The sequence below is a fragment of the Perna viridis genome, chromosome 12 (genome assembly GCF_037379345.1).
Source record: "Perna viridis isolate PV_CMFRI_1.1 ecotype Kerala chromosome 12, ASM3737934v1, whole genome shotgun sequence".
Lineage (NCBI taxonomy): Eukaryota > Metazoa > Mollusca > Bivalvia > Mytilida > Mytilidae > Perna > Perna viridis.
Window position 1 is genome coordinate 10,801,499 of NC_142456.1, and position 15,645 is coordinate 10,817,143.

Here is a 15,645-nt window from a genome sequence, read left to right on the forward strand (position 1 = left end):
AAAAAAACAAAACAAAACAAAAAAACTGAGAGCCCAGAATTTTACCAAGCTAACCTATAGCTACATAAAGTAAATGTCCAATCATTATTAACATGACATAGCAAGTTAATTCTACACATCCATGCAAGTACACCTTCAAGGAAGAATATGTATATGACATGTCCTATGGTTGTGGCATGTCATATTGTGTAATGCTATTTGTCTTTTAAAATTTAAATTAGACCGGTAAAATCAATCTAGCAATGAAATTTTAAAAAAGAAACATGCAAAAAAGTTTGAATAGAAGCAATGTGAAGTCTAAACTAGTGGATACCCGACATAAATTCAACATAGTAGATTTGTTCCTTTTCAGTTCATCTTGATTGGCTATAAACAAACTAAAAAGGTAACAGTTTCAGTCAATATTTTATTTGTTGTCATTAAACAAAATAACATTCCATATACATTTTTAATTGATTTTTAATTGCTATTCGATAAATTCATCACAAAATGCAGGGAAAAAAGAAACAATGCTTTTGTTTTGAAAAGAATGAGTTTTAAGTTAAAGGAGCAAAAAAATAATTATATCTTCTCTTCGTTATTTTTTGCCCTTTTTTGTGATTCTTTCTTTTTTCTTTTTTTTTTTTGTTAAAGTTTTCACATGAATGAAAATACACTCTTTCATTGGCGATGAATGCCACCCAGGAAAAACCACGCTAAAAAATAAGTAGATTTTAAAAAAAAAGCGATGGAAACCTGTGACTCGAGGTAATGCCGACACCGCCTCTAGAGTAGGCGTTCAAGTCCTACGCCTTGGAAAAAAAATAACAGAAATATAACAATAACTTCAACAACTATAATCTTGTTCCATTTCACCTTTTGCTCAATTTTTTTTTAAAAAACCTGTCCAAAATTTAATTTGCAGTCACATCCATAACTATTTCAACATAGTATTATCCCACACTGTAATTATATACTTACATGGAACCAATTTCAGCCCAAGAAAATAATTCCATGATCAATATAACATTTTCATAACTAGACACTTTTTATCAATTTGAATGTTCCCACAAATTTTACTTGCTTGAACTCCCTGTTTATTAATCATAAAACATTAATGATATGATGGAGATTTAAACATCTTTCAAGGCTGAAAGGAGTCCTTCAAATCTTCAGCTCATTTGAAGACTATTGAAGCTCATTATTGAGCTTGAGCTAAACAATTGCCAGAAATTATTTAGACAAGATCATATTGAGCTGAATAATTGCCAGAAACATATTTAGACTAGGTCTTGCTGAGTTATTGATCTTATTGAGCTGAATAAGTGCCAGAAACATAGACTAGGTCTTGCTGAGCTTAATGATTGCTAGAAACATATTTACAGGTTACAAAGATGTATTCAATGATATAAAAGAATTATATTTTTGTGTAGTGTTCAGAAACAGTAGGAAAGTTCCTGGCATGAACCAGAAACATAAGGTATTTTGATACTAAAGGATCAATAACCAAAAAATAATGTAAAAAATATCTTTTTTCCTTCTTTTCTCTTCTATTTCTATTGCTTTACTTTTCTGAACTTTTGAATTCATTTGTCTTTTATATTTTTGTTGTTGCTTTTTTGTACATTGATCATCATCATTTAACAATGTCAATTCCAGTGTCTTAATTCTGATCACAAATTAACTCGTTCTTTTACCGCCAAGTTCATGCTCCAGTCGCCACTTGTTGACCTGCAGCTTCTGTCTATTGCTTTTGACCTGCAGTTTATTTCATTTCACCGCTTTTTGACCCACAGTGTGTTTTTCCTGTAATTGACTGAAAAAAAAAATAAAAAGAAATAAAACAGACAAGGAAGAATATGAATATTTACTGTTATAATCAACAAATAATAAACTAGTGAAAGCATCAAAAAAGGGCAATAGCTTAATAGATTTACATGAAAAATTAACCACAAAATTTTGATTAAGGTTTATTAAGTTTTATTAAGTTTTGGAGATATATATTGGCCAATCAAAAACTAATACAGCCTCTGGCAGCCTTCTTGTTAAATCAAGTTTAACAAAAATCATCTAAGTTGTCCCTTTTACTATTTCTGCCAAGTATGGTCTCCACTGGCTAAAAGAACGCAAAGATATATCGTTTTTCAGTGACTTTCAGTGGCCACAGCCACCCGATGAGCCACTCAAGCCACACAAAAAGTGGACCTTTGTACAAAGCATTCAGGTCATTAACCCTATCAAGTTTGGCACATGTGATTTCTGAGGAGTTGATCTTTGAAAATTGGCCGATCAGAAGCTTAAATAGTCTCTGGGGACCATCTTGTTTAATCAAGAGGAACCAAAAGTGGATCCTGCATATATCTTATTTGCCAAGTTATGTTAAAGTTGGTCAAGGGGTTTTCATGTAATTTAGCAAAATGTGAAAAGTTGACAACAGATGCAATAATGAAATAATCCTTTGAGCTACATGAGCTTAAAAGCATGTATGACCTCTTTCATTGTACATTAGTATACATACCTTCTGAAGATTTGACTATGTATACTGGAGCTATCTTTTGTGATCTTTCCCCAAGGACAGACATCCACTGATTACCCCCCGCCAAATATAGATATGCCAAAGTCCTCACAAGAAATCTCCCCAGATTTCTTGCAAGAAGTCTCCCTCTCATTCAGGGTTAAGTGCATGTGAATTAGTAAGGGGTTAAATGTGAGTTACATTAGTTTTATGAGTATTTTTTAGTACTTGTTAGGGTTGTTAGGGTTGAATGATATTATGGAAGACAAATTTGAATGGATTTTGAATATTTACTTCCCTCCCAAAAAATCCCCAAAAAGAACAAAATTAGATCAAGAACCAGTTTCCGAATGTCCTGGGCTTCAGCTGGAAGTTTTGCTGTTCTGAGTAAAGCTGTTCTGAAATCACAAAAAGTTTATCATAGAGAAAAGCATATTAGAAAAGGTACATCTGCTATAAGTATTCAGTTGCTTTGAAATTTATGTATATAATAACTAGAGATGTCAAGGAATACTCGAGTATTCAAGTATTGCTCGATAGGTCCGAGAATCAAGCAGCAATTTAGCTACCAGGGTACTCTTATAAAAAACCACTCGTTCGTGTTTTTCCCCATCCTTGCTACAGCTGTAAGTATTCAAGAGCTTTGAAATTTAATTCCTATCTAAAGTCAAGTTTGTTCCATTGATTAAAATTTCTCAAATATGTGATCTGCCATTTTACCTCAATCAATCAACGTGATTTCAGAGGAAATGTATTCAAAAGGTTGTAAAATGTAGAGAAACTCAGATGGAAAGATTCAAACAATGGAGCAATAAAGGTGGTGCATTTGTTTTTGGCAGATGCACTAGATTCTTGGACAGGGTTAATGGTGATATATGATTACCTTCAAACTTATTAAATTTATTACTTACCTTACCAATTTGGAAGGACTACATCACCTCTGTAATTCCTGCTGGGTACCTGTAGCAGTGAGGCTACTGCCTGTTTGTGTATACAAGCCCTTCACAAAACTGAAAGAGTACAAAACAAAGAGCTAATTTTTCATTGCCCTTGAATAATTTGCATTTGACAAAGAGTATTTTTAACTAGAAATATGTGAGCAAGCTCACAAAAAGAATAATGTTAAGACATTTGTTGGATTATCTCCTTTGGCTTCATCCAACAATAATTATATTCCTTCATGCCTTTCTGCATATGAGACCCAGCCTTCATATAAAAATATCCCTTGAGAAGTTCAGGTGGAGTTAGGCCTGAGGTTTTAACCTTGATTTGGATTATCTCCCTTTAGAGAAATCTGAGAGTTATGACTTTCCTGCACCATGAAGTTTAATAGTCATCATGAACTTCTGAATCAATAGTGTATCCATCTGCACCATGAAAATCGATTTGTTCAACTTGTCTTAGAAAAGCTGAGGATGCTTTCCCTATCAGTGCATGTGGTCTATGCTCTCAGTTTTTAGTGGAGTCTGTGTTGCTCATTTACTTCCGTTCCTTTATATAAATTTTGGTTATTTTATGTTTGTTGTGGGTGTTTTCTTTTGCCATGCCCGAGTTTTGCCCCTGCCCTTTCAATTTCCGCTTGAATCTAGGTCCTTGGATTACCTTTCATGCTCATCTACATGTGATACCCAACCTTCCTCCCTTGATTGGTTTAGTTGTGCTTACAAGAAATGTGGACAGACGGACGGATGGACAGACACAGCGATTTGTATACACCCCCTTTAAACTTTGTTTGTGGGTGTATAAAAATATACAAACTCAGCCTGAATAGTATTGTGTATTATTTTCAGTGTCTTTCAATTTAAAATAGCAGAAAAATATACCTAGGTGATACATCTTTGAGCCAATCCATATTCTGCAAATAAATGCCCCATAAAAATCAAATGCAATGGAACATTGTTCAATTTTATTTTTATCAAGGCAGAATTCATTTTTAAAACAACAACTGTACCTTCCATAAACTGGGAAATACTTCCAAATACATGTTCCAAAATGATACATGTATGTACTGTTCAGCGTTGACCTTTACATAAACAGCCTTTAGTTCTTTACCTGTAAAAATTACACAATCAAATAATTCAAGCTGACAAAATTACACCTCATAAAATAATACATTGCTGGAAAATTCATGATCTCTATCAAATCTTAATGTTTAAAACTGTCATCTGGTAAATGGGCAGATCTTTGGGTGTTTTCAGGCTGTTATTTGACCATTCTTTGTACAAAATAAACAAAATTCTAAGAGCAATGGCACTGTACATCGTAAAAACTGTGACCGAAAAAAAGGGTTCAAAACACACAGTAACACAGACAAGGGTAAAACAGTATACCTCACTCTCCTTTTGAGCAGGGGTATAAGGGGTAGTAACACCTCTGGAACCCCCATTGGAACCGCCACTATGGTATTGTTAATATAAAAATAACTACACGTCCTGGATATTAAAAAAAACTATCATTATAAATACTATCAATAAAAGAACAGAGTAAAAGTAGAAACCTTCTACTAGGTTGAACTCTTCTTCATACAATACATTCTGTTTACTGTTTCTTGACCTTCAGTAAACATCCATTGGTTCTGGTGACCTGTAAAACATACACAATATCTAAATAAAGTACACAATTTTGGTTATATACAGTGGATTCCGCTTAATTGCATAGCCTATTTGCCAGTCAAAATTATGCAAATAACCGGGCTATTCTTATAACCGAAATTACGATTTTACCGGAAGTGTGAGTTCAGGTAAGACGACGATACTGTGGATCAACCAGGGATATCACTGTTCAACATTTCTGATCTGGTATTTAATTGTTATAGACCTTCTCATTGTATTTTTCTTTTATCAATAAATAATAATATATATTGTGTTTGTCTTGTTTATTGACCTTCTTTACGTTGTGTGTATGTATAAGTAAAACCACGTGTTTCTCATCTATAAATAGTCAAGTAATTTCCTGACCTTTCTACGAAAGAAAATCCCATATTTCATATTTCAGCCAGGATTCAGTGTAATATTCATCAATGTTTGCAGTTTGTGGGCTTTTGAAATGGTCTGTGTGTTTTTATTCCTCTGTTCATTGTACACTGATAGTTGTGTATTATACGCATCATTGACCTCGATATATTCCTATGAAGTGTGGATAGCATGGGGCACCTTAGGGTAGTTGAATTTCATTAGACATTGTACTGAATGAATGACTTTTAATTTTCGTATGATATTTATGCCTAGTAACCCAAGCTCACTCAAAACTGCTCAGCTCATTAAATGAAATTAAATTTACATTGATAATCATTTGTAGTCAGAAGAATTTAAATAGGGACAAAAAATACCCCAAGCCGAACCTCAAGCCGCATCATAAGGTGATGTTCGGCATGTCGTCAGAAGTCATTGTTCACCTAGGTGCTTGTTTATTTTAATGTAATTAGAAATCATTTATATTGTCTTTTATGTCAATTATTTTTTTAATCCATTATTAACACCTCCTGATTGATGATAATCTAGTTTTTACAACAATAAATATGATTGACATATTTATGACCCGAAGGCTTAAAATAGAATTTGGGAAAACCTGTCTTTACCTGGACGAGGCAAATTCTCTATGCAATAAACCGAAATGCACCTCCAAGGCCTATGCAAATAAGCGATTTTTTCCCTAATAGAATAATAGGAAATGGTTTTGTGCAGGAGAAAATTATGCTAATAACCGAAATATGCAATAAAGCGAAATGCGATTAAGTGGAGTCGACTGTATAATAAGCCTAGGATGACAAATATAACAGATTGTTACATTACAATTGCATTTGGTAGCAATGTACTGGATTTAATTCTGCAACCAGAATTTAATTCTTTGTATCAATTTCTGTCTAAACTTCTTCTATGGCTTTCTAAACAAAGATCATAGATTTTTTTAAACCATTAGTTCTTGTCCAACCTCCTAATGTTAAATCTGACTTGGAAGGATTCATGAAAATAAAATGCTTTCTACTGGATACTTATTGTAAACAGACTGGTAGACACCAATTTCCTTGTTAGGCTTGTATAAATGAAAGATTACTTACGTCTTGACCAATGTAAAGTATCTGTAATCGTGTTGCTCCTGCTTTGTGATATATTGACCAGTATCCTCTGGAGGCCTTGTTGAGAGGTTATATCACATTGAGCAGGGTACCTTGGTATGTAGTTAAGCTTTACTACATACAGAAGGGCAGTATCACTGAAATCTGTGGACCATAATTTCAGTGAAGATAGCCAATCATTTGAGGTATTGTGTCGGCAGAAATCCTTCCTTGCTTTACTCGGGCAACACGATTTTCCCCCTCAAGCACAACATGGAAGATATAGCCTGCAGCAAATTAAAGTGAAGTGTCAGTGCATTTTTTTGGTTTTTGTTTGCATCATTGAATGACAACTCAAAAGTGATAAAGAACATTTATTTGAATACATACCTGTTATTTTATATTTATTTATTCAGTATGAACTTTAATCTTAATGATTGTTTTCTCATTATCAATTATTAAAACAAAAACTTGTTTTGTGGAAAAAAATAAATATAAGCACAACATCACATACAATATGTACTCACATTTTACAAAACACTTCCAAGACTAATGTTAACTGACCCAACGTGGTGACATACTGTGTATCTTCTTCATTTGTCTTTTTATCTTTATTTTGTATTTTTTTTTGTACAATGATCAGTTAACAATGTTTATTTAGTTGTCTTAGTTTGATCACAAAATAAGTTGGTTTTTTACCTCCATGTTCATGCTACAGTAGCCACTTGTTGACCGGAGGCTTCTCTCCACTGCTTTTGACCTGCAGTTCATTCCATTTCACCACTTTAAACCTACAGTTTTCTTCCTTTTCTTTCTGCTTTTGACCTGCAAATTTTCATTTTTATACTATATATATACCTTCCGATGATTTAACTTTACTTATACTGGAGCTATCTTATTTTATCTTTTCCCAAGGACAGACATCCACTGATTACCCCCGCAAAAGATGGTTTTGGAGATATATGCAAAAAAACTACTGTACGACCCCTATGTTCTATCATGCTGAATACTATTAACCGATGTCAAAATTTGGCTAAAGCTAACGGTTTTGGAGATATATGTAAAAATCTGCTCTCTGACCCCTATGTTCTATTTTCAGTAATGGCGGCCATGTTTTTTAACCGATCAAAAATCTAAAGTCATTTTGTTAAGGATACCCTAAAAAACAAAAATACCAACTTCAATTGAATTTTGTGCAGTAGTTTTTGAGAAAAAAACTCAGGAAACTTTACCTAGGTTTCACATTCCATCCAAACAAATGCAAACCTAGCTGTAAACAGTTAAGTAGATAAACAATTAAGTTAAGTGTAATAATAATAACTCCTGATGTTTAATCTATACATAAGTGGAACAACTCAGGCTGAATTACATACATACTGACTTTGAAATTATTTACATGAATTTCTAACTTTAAGCTGACAAAATGTGAAAGGTGGGTATTGGCCTTAATTGACATATTACAATTGAATTATGATTAAATATGAAATCACTGAGCACATATATTATTAAAACAAGTACTGTACCTTCCATAAACTGGGAAATACTTAAAATACATGTACCAAAATGATACATGTATGTACTGTTTAGTGTTGACCTTCTCATAAACAGCCTTTGTTCTTAACCTGTAAAAAAGTACATACAACTGTCCTTAAACACTTTTTTTTCAAAACAAGAGGCTCCCAGGAGCTTGAATGGCTCACCTGTTTTTTCTTGTCTTTCAAGGGCAATAAATTTAACAAAGAGTTGTCCAACAATTTTGATTCAAGAAGACTTGGGTAGGACTATCATAAGATCATTTCAGTGATAGAAAGTTTCTATCTATTATAGTTTTCAAGATATTGGCTGAAAACTGTAAAAAAAACCTTTCATCTTTCAAGGGCAATAACTCTTACAAGGAGTCATCTGACAACTTTGATTCCTGAGGACTTTTGAAGGCCTTATAATAAGGGTCATTTCAACTATAGAAATAATTTTGCTAAACCTAACTGTTTTGGAGATACATGCAAAAAACTACTGTCTGACCCCTTTGTTCTATTTTAGTAACAGCAGCCATGTTTTTCGAAATATCAAAAATCCCCACATCAATTCTATGCAGGAAACCAAAAGGAACATTCATACCAACTTCAATAGTGACAGAGGAGAAGATTTTTGAAAGAGATTACATTAAAAACAACAAAAAAAAAACATCAAAAAAGGACAATAGCATGGCTTCACAGATTACATTGAAGAAGTGACCATAGATCTCATCATGCTGAACACAGTCAGAATTTGGCTAGACCTAACGGTTTTGGAGATACATGTGAAAAACTATTTTCTGACCCCTATGTTCTATTTTTTAGTAACGGCAGCCATGTTTTTTAGACAAATAAAAAATCCCAACACTCAGTTCTATGCAGGATACCCGAAGGAACTGTCATACCAACTTTGGTTCCAATTGGTCTAATAGTGTCAGAGAAGAAGATTTTTTAAATAAATAACATAAAAAATAGCAAAAAATGTTTATAAAGGGCAATAACTCCAACATGGGTTAATGGATTAGAATGAAAATTTGACTACAGATAGATCTCATCATGCTGAACAGTTTTACCCTGTCAGCATTTAGCTAAACCTAACAGTTTTGGAGATATATGTGAAAAACTACTGTCTGACTGTTCTATTTTTAGTAATGGCGACCATGTTTTACAACACATCAAAAATTCCCACAACAGTTCTATGCAAGATATCCCAAGGAACATTCATATCAAGGTCGGTTCCAATTGGTCAAGTAGTGTAAGAGGAGAAGACTTTTTTTTGAAAAATAGTTAACGACGATGACAACGGACGCCAAGTGATGGCAATAGCTCACATGGCCTTCAGCCAGTTGAGCTAAAAAAACAAATAAATCAAGCCAACAAATTACACCTTATGAAATAATACATTCATTGCTAGAACATTCTATGGGTTTATTTATGTTTAGGACTTACCACAAATAAATATGACGTACATGGGGAGGTCTTGGAGGGGTCCCATTTTCCCATTTATGCTCAAATTTTGCACAAATTGCACAAAATGAACAAAATATTTGAAAGAAGGGGGTCCACCATTGCAGTATTATTGATATAAATATCTACACTTCCTTGATTTCAAAAAAACTTTTATCATTATAAACACTATCAAAAAAGGAAAGTAGGTAAAGTAGAAACCTTCTGCTAGGTTGAACTGCTCTCCATACAATAAATTCTGTTTACTGTTTCTTGACCTTCAGTAAACATCCATTGGTTCTGGTGACCTCTGAAATATACACAATACCTAAATAAAGTATACTTTTTTGGTTGTATAAATTACAACTAGGATTATAAGCAAAACAGATTGTTACATTACAGTTGCATTTTGCAGCCAAACTGCTGTCTATGGCTTTCTAAACCATGATCATGGTTTTTTTTAACCATTAGTTCTTGTCCAACCTCCTTATTTTAAGATAGCCAATCATTTGAGACATTATTTCTGCAGAAATCCTTCCTTGCTTTACTCAGGCAACACAATTTCCCCCCTCAAGCACAACATGGAAGATATAGCCTGCAGCAAATTAAAGTGAAGTGGAAGTGCACTTTTGTTTGTTTGCTTCACTGAATGACAACTCGGAAGTGCTATAGAAAATTTATTTTTTAATATAAACTTTAATCTAAATTACCGTCTTCCTTTGACAATTATTAAAACAAAAACTTGCTTTATGAGGAGAAAAAATCAAAATAAGATTTGACAACATAACCAAATGTAAGTACAATATAACATACAATATGTACTCACATTTTACAGAACACTTCTAAGACTAATGTTAACTGATCCAACGTGGTGACATGCTATGAATCTTCCTCATTTGTCTTTTTATCTGTATTTTCTATTTTTCTTTTTGTACATTTATCATCATCATCAGTTAACAGTGTTTATTCTATTGTCTTAGTTCTGATCACAAATTAACTTGGTTTTTGACCTCCAAGTTCATGCTCCAGTAGCCACTATTTGACCGGAGGCTTCTTGCCACTACTTTTTGGTTTATTTCATTTCAACCATTTTTGACCTACAAATTTCTTCCTTTTTTCCTCTTTTTTGGGGTTCTTTTGTCCCTTTCTCATCATCAGATTAACTTGTCAATTCTAATGTCACAATTCTGATCATAAAACAACTTGGTTTCTGGCTCCCAAGTCCTGCTCAAGTGACCACTTTTTGACATACAGTTTATTTCATTCCACCATTTTTCTCCAAGGCTTATGTCTACTGCTTTTGACCAGCAGTTTATTTAATTTCACCTCCTCTTGACCAATGGTGGCTTTTCTTTTAATTGACTGAAAACAATAAAATAGGCAAGAATAAATGGGAATACATCCTTTGCATGCAGTAAATAATTAACCAGAATTAACTGCGTTTCATATTAAGTGAAACAAGCATTCTGACAATATTGCTGATGCAACACAGTGACCCCTTTCGGCCTTTGAACTCATTGCCTTTGTGAGATTTTTTTTATATACATGTATGTGAACTAAAATGGATGGCGTTATTTTTTAACAATCAAGAGAAAATGACTCTTGAACAGCAAAAGCAAATTCCATCAAAATCAAACCTGAGCTTCATTTTACAGTAATAACATTTTTGCATTACAGAAAGCTGCATAAAGACATTCTCTTTCTATCACCTGGAAAGTTGAAAAAAACTTCGTTATTATGAATTAACGGGCAAAAAACTATAGAATGACAGCAGCAATTTGCATCAAAATGATGAAACATAAAATTTTATGTAATTTTCTATGTCAAAGGGCCACAAGTTCCATATAACCATTTTACGCAATGATATTTAAATTTAATTTGTAAATTGTCAAGATAAGACTAGCTAACAAATATGAAATCAATTGGATGAGGCATTACAAAGGAAAGTCTGGAAAACAAACTTTAATGAAATTTTCTATGTCCAAGGGACACAACTTCTGTAAAAATCATTCAACCGTAACATCATTCGAACTTAACTTAACTTAACATGATAAGACTATATACCAAATATGAAATCAATTGGATAAGGCATTACAAAAAAACCAAGTGTGAGTGATGGACTGACAGACTGACGGACAGCAAATCTAAGTTCCCTACGGCATTTGCCGAAAGGGGACAAAAAAACATTTCTCTTTCATCAGTTAGTGAAAGAGTAATCAAGGGAACCAAGGTTATAGCGGTAATCAAAAGAATGTAATCCAGGGACAAAGACCAGACATGGAAAACAGACATACACAACAAAGAACACAAAGTAACTAAATTCATACATACAAAGTAACAAAAGCAAATGAGCAAATTGTAATCCACTTAAAACTGGGAGCATGGACCAGGTGCACTGGTAGTGTAAGCGTCCTCTGCTTTTCTAGAAACATCCGCAGTGATGAAAATAAAGTGATGAAATAAGTGTAGTTCAGAAATATAAAAGGGGGCATCCCAATAGGATCCACCTAATTTTCTGATTACTATAGGTCCGGGTGTTAAAAGAATAGGCCTGCAGCAGCGCTAAGTTTGTCGTAAAAGGCGACTAAATAGTGCTCAGAACCCTAGCCGGGGGCTAGGGCGCTCTGCCCACAGAGCAACTGGGATGTGTGCCCCAGGTGGTGGAATGAGGTACCCCTGGCGTGTTACATGCTGGGGTTGTCAGGCTATAATACGGAAAACCTGACCGCAAACCATAGTGGTGCACCATGTTGGGAAAGTGCCACGTTCCTTGCACGTTACAGAACCCTACTGTGGTATTCTTCCGGAGTAGGTACCATAGGACTCCGCCACAGGAGGCTAAATTGCCCGACCCTACCCACCTCTCCCTATTTCCAGTGGCAATCAAAATTTGTCGACCCCATTGTCCTTGTGTCCCATCCCTTTTTCATTTCATCATCATTTCACGTTCATTTTATAATCCATTCCATGTTCATCGTCTGAATATAGCTGAAATATTGCTGCTCGAACGTTAAACCCCAACAAACAAACAAACAGATTACTACAACAAAAAGTGGGAGGTAAAAGCAATAATGTAAAGCCAATTAAGATTTATTTTTAGAATAAAAACATAGATAGATCTGGTCATGTTGAAACTTTCACCAAGGCCGGATTTTCAAAAAACCTTACAGTTTTAAACATATGTGCGAAAAATGTCTGCCATTTTAAGAAATGATGGCCATATTTTTTGTGGGATCGTACATCTCCATATAGTTCTATGCAGAATTCCTTCAGGAACATCCATACTAAGTTTGGTTCTAATTGGTAAGTTGTGTCAGGAGATTATTTCAATTTAATAACATCAAAATAGGGAAAAAAAAACGTTAAAAAAGGCTCCAACATGGCTTAACAGATTTACATGAAAATTTTACAAGATAGATCTCATCATAGTAAAAGTGTTAAGCCTGATGAGATGTATGTCAAAATTTTGATAAACCTAATGATTTTGGAGATATAATCCTTTGGGCTAAGTGAGCTAAAAGCGTATCTGATCTGTTTCTTTATAAAATAATATACATACCTTCTGATGATTTGACTTTACACAAACTGGAGCTATCTTTTGTGATCTTTCCCCAAGGACAGACATCCACTGATTACCCCCGCCAAAGATAGATATGCCAAAGGCCTCACAAGAAATCCCCCCAGATTTCTTGCAAGAAGTCTCCCTCTCATTCAGGAGTTAGTAAGGGGTTAAATGTGAGTACATTAGTTTTATGAGTATTTTTTAGTATTTGTTAGGGTTGTTAGGGTTGAATGATATTATGGAAGACAAATTTGAATGGATTTTGAATATTTACTTCCCTCCCAAAAAATCCCCAAAAAGAAAAAAATTAGATCAAGAACCAGTTTTCGAATGTCCTGGGCTTCAGCTGGAAGTTTTGCTGTTCTGAAATTACAGAAAGTTTATCATTGAGATAAGCCAATAAGAACAGATATATGATATATGAAGTTTCTTATGTATACAATGTATGTAATTTCAGGAGTCAATCTTAGAAATTTTCAAAAGATCACTTGTATTTGCTTAGTATTGCAAGACATAGCAACATGTCCCTAGTGTTGATGTCAACCAAATTCCATAACTCTTGCAAAATTTGTTAAAATTCTATTGAGTCCAAATATGTCTCAGTGGATTAAATAATGTTACACTGAATTTTCATCAACATCATTCAACTGAGGAGACCATGCTTACTATATAAACCAAATATTATTGAAATCAAAGATATAATAAAAATTAGCCGGGAAGTGGCAGACTTTCAAGACTATTATCTGAATATAATAGCATTAAAACCTATGATTTTTCAACACTGTATACTTCTATTCCCCATACTCAGTTAAAATCCTGACTTAAAAACATTATACATTGTTGTTTTTTCAAAAACGATGGTACACCTAGATACAAATATATAGTTCTTGGTAGAGATTTCTCGTACTTTGTAAGAAATAATTCTGAATCATCTTCCAAATATACAGAGGAAGATGTTTACAAAATGCTGGAATTTTTAATCAACAACATATTTGTCCAGTGAGGACGTGTTTTTCAACAAACGGTCAGCATTCCAATGGGAACAAAATGTGCTCCTTTACTGGCTCTGATCCGAAATATGTTTAGCAAGATTGAAGTCATCACTACAGAAGTTTTATAGTCATCATCATGAACTCATGGATTGTTATGGTGTATCCATCTGCACCATGAAAACTGATTTATTCAACGGGTCAAAGTTTTCCTTTCCTCGTTTGTCTACCCCGGACTTAACTTTTTATGAGCAACTTGGCGGGAGTTTCTATAAAAACAGAGGACATTTACCCTACCAGTGCACCTGGTCCATGCTCCCAGTTTTTAGTGGTCTGAGTTGCTCATTTGCTTTTGTTACTTTGTAAGTATGATTTTAGTAACTGGTGAATTTGGTCACAAAATGGCAGCAGTTTTAAAAATAGCCACCTAAAAAACATTTCAATGTTGCCAGTCTACTCAGAATATCAAGATTATTTTATTAATGGCGCTCATCTTCAATATTCTTCTATGGTGGAGGAAATAATAACAAAATAGCAAAAATAGTATTTTGACCCCAATGTTCTATTTTTAGTAATGATGGATATGTTTTTTGACTGAAGAAAATGTTTTGTGTAGGATACCCAAAAAAACAATTAGGCACAATTTCATTAAATTTTGTCGTATTGTTTCAGGAGAAGATTTTTAAAGTTGTACTCATGAAATACGACAAAAAATCTGTTTCACCGGCCATTACTCCTACATCATGCAACAAATCATTTTGAAAATTTTGGCATAGGTCCGTCTGATGGGGAATAATATGTAGCTCATCAAAATTTCGTACAATTCATTATTTTTTTTAATTATTTGCAGAAAAATTGTTTGATCCCTATGTTCTATTTTTAGTAATGGGGGCATGCTTTTCCCTGTGTCGAAACAGAATACCCTAAGAAACATTCAAATAAAGTTTCATCTGATTCTGAATAGTAGTTTCAAATAACAGGAGGATCCCAGGAGCCTTAATTGCTCACCTGGTTGAATTTTATCTTTCAAGGGCAGTAAATTTAAGAATTTCTATCATAGTTTTCAAGATGATAGCTGAAAACTGTAAAAAAAAAAAACCTGCCATTTTTCTCTTTTCAAGGGCAATAACTCTAACAAGGAATCATCAGACAAATTTTATCCTTCAAGACTTTTTTAGTCCTAATAATATGAATCATTTCAGATATTAGAAGAATTTGGCTAAACCTCACGGTTTTGGAGATATATCCAAAAAACTATTGTCTGACCCCTGTTCTATTTTTTGTAACGGCAGCCATGTTTTTCAACAGATCAAAAATTCCCACATCAGTTCTATACCCTAAGGAACATTCAACCAAGTTTGGTTCCAATTGGTCAAGTAGTGTCAGAGGAGAAGATTTTTGAAAGAAATAACATAAAAAATAGCAAAAAATGTTTATAAAGGGCAATAACTAGAACATGGCTTACCGGATTAAAGTGAAAATTTAGATAGATCTAATAATGCTGAACACTTTAACCCAGTCAAAATTTAGCCAAACCTAACAATTTTGGAGATATATGCGAAAAAACTACTGTCTGACTGTTCTAT

The 15,645-nt window shown here is 33.8% G+C and overlaps 1 long non-coding RNA gene across 2 annotated transcripts; it reads right to left on the minus strand.

The window, feature by feature from the left end:
• Positions 1 to 13,413, minus strand: LOC148601170 (uncharacterized). Of its 2 annotated transcripts, none has more exons than XR_015916993.1 (11): positions 13,068 to 13,413; positions 10,335 to 10,870; positions 9,731 to 9,818; positions 8,072 to 8,170; positions 7,248 to 7,373; positions 6,552 to 6,835; positions 4,992 to 5,077; positions 4,446 to 4,546; positions 3,406 to 3,504; positions 2,498 to 2,877; positions 1 to 1,795 (listed from the first exon to the last, which is right to left on the minus strand). It is a non-coding gene; the product is annotated as an uncharacterized LOC148601170 (long non-coding RNA). The 2 variants fall into 2 exon arrangements; XR_015916992.1 differs by having other exon boundaries at positions 2,498 to 2,892.
• Between the last annotated feature and the right edge of the window lie 2,232 nt (positions 13,414 to 15,645).